Source organism: Corvus brachyrhynchos, unplaced genomic scaffold, assembly GCF_000691975.1.
Source record: "Corvus brachyrhynchos isolate BGI_N302 unplaced genomic scaffold, ASM69197v1 scaffold2666, whole genome shotgun sequence".
Taxonomy (NCBI): Eukaryota; Metazoa; Chordata; class Aves; order Passeriformes; family Corvidae; genus Corvus; species Corvus brachyrhynchos.
This window is the reverse complement of record NW_008238481.1, coordinates 5,333-5,893: the sequence shown is the minus strand read 5'-3', so window position 1 is coordinate 5,893 and position 561 is coordinate 5,333. Positions and strand designations below refer to the sequence as shown.

The following is a 561-nucleotide window of genomic DNA, read 5'->3' as shown; positions in this document are numbered from 1 at the left end:
CTTTCCCGCCCTTTTCTCCCCTCACCTTTTCCTGCTGTTTTTCCCCAAAACCCTCCCCTCACGTTCTCCCCCTCTGTGCCCCCAGGAGCGCCGGGCGCTGGAGCTGAAGGCGGCTGAGCTGGAGGAGGAGCTCAAGGTGAACTTGGGGAGCGCCGGGGGAGGAAGGTTGAGACCCCCCAATGCCTCCCCAAATTTCGGAGGGGTCTTTGGAGGTTTGGGGCAGTTTTGGGGTGTTTTGGGGGGTAATTTTTGACCCACCTGGACCTTCCCAGGCTCTCTCGGACCTTCGGGCCGACAACCAGAGGCTCAAGGATGAGAACGCGGCGCTGATCAGGGTCATCAGCAAACTCTCCAAGTGACCCCCACGGGACCCCCCAGGACCCCCCGATCCCCCCCAAATCTCCCCCCATATGGGGGCGGAGCCAAACGTGCTGAGGGCGTGGCCAAACGGAGTGGGCGGGGCCGATGCAGTGGGGGCGTGGCCAAACCTGGGGGCGTGGCCAAAAAAGGGGCGGAGCCAACTCCATTGCACTGACGTGGGAGCTGCCACAGGGGGCGGGG

General features: G+C 64.0%; 1 long non-coding RNA gene across 1 annotated transcript; it reads left to right on the top strand.

Moving 5' to 3' along the window:
- Nucleotides 1-11: 11 nt before the first annotated feature.
- On the top strand, nt 12-521 carry LOC108447383. Its single transcript, XR_001862929.1, has 2 exons — nt 12-136; nt 273-521. It is a non-coding gene; the product is annotated as an uncharacterized LOC108447383 (long non-coding RNA).
- The last annotated feature ends 40 nt before the right edge of the window (nt 522-561 follow it).